This window comes from Phalaenopsis equestris, unplaced genomic scaffold (assembly GCF_001263595.1).
Source record: "Phalaenopsis equestris unplaced genomic scaffold, ASM126359v1 Scaffold000994, whole genome shotgun sequence".
NCBI classification, from domain to species: Eukaryota; Viridiplantae; Streptophyta; class Magnoliopsida; order Asparagales; family Orchidaceae; genus Phalaenopsis; species Phalaenopsis equestris.
Genome location: NW_018165433.1, coordinates 65,294 through 65,960, shown reverse-complemented (window position 1 = coordinate 65,960; position 667 = coordinate 65,294).

Below are 667 nucleotides of genomic sequence, written 5' to 3'. Positions count from 1 at the left end.
TTAAGCTACTCGGTAAGGAGAAGTGATGAATGTACTTCGCCCGGCGAACTACAACACTAAACCTTAAGCTATCTGATTCAAGAAAGCAATGAAAAACCCTAAATGGATGACGAAAGAGACGATGCTCGATGCTCGAGCCTTGGGCGACGATTTTCCTTCCAATATAATGATCTGACATTCGTGGTTTAATTTTTAGGCGATTGAGCGGGACTCAAGTCGGGTCACACCCTAAAAAAAATTATATTTTTAATTTTTTAATGTTGGCGCCACTGCAGTGTCGGAAGTGAATAATTTTTCAAGCTATGTGTTAAAAGTTGAATGCATGTGAATTCCGCATAATAGTTCAAATGTTGAGTCATTTCCGCAAGTGTAATGCAGCCACCAGCTTAATCTTCATTTATGAGCAATTCAGCATCAGCTCGTAAGCTCCTGAAACTTGCTAACCACACAAAAGTCTCTCGATGCTTCTCTATCCATTTAACTCCTGCTTCCCCCCAATCTCCACCTTCATTTTCCCTTTTCTCTTCCCCTTAAACCCCAAGCCATGTTCCATCTCTCCTTCCATCCCCACTCTTCCTACTTCCCCCTCCTCCCCTCCAAACCCCCCCTCGCCCCCTCTCCCTCTCCTTCCCCTTTCCCCCTCTCCAAACCACTCTCCCTCCCCCCT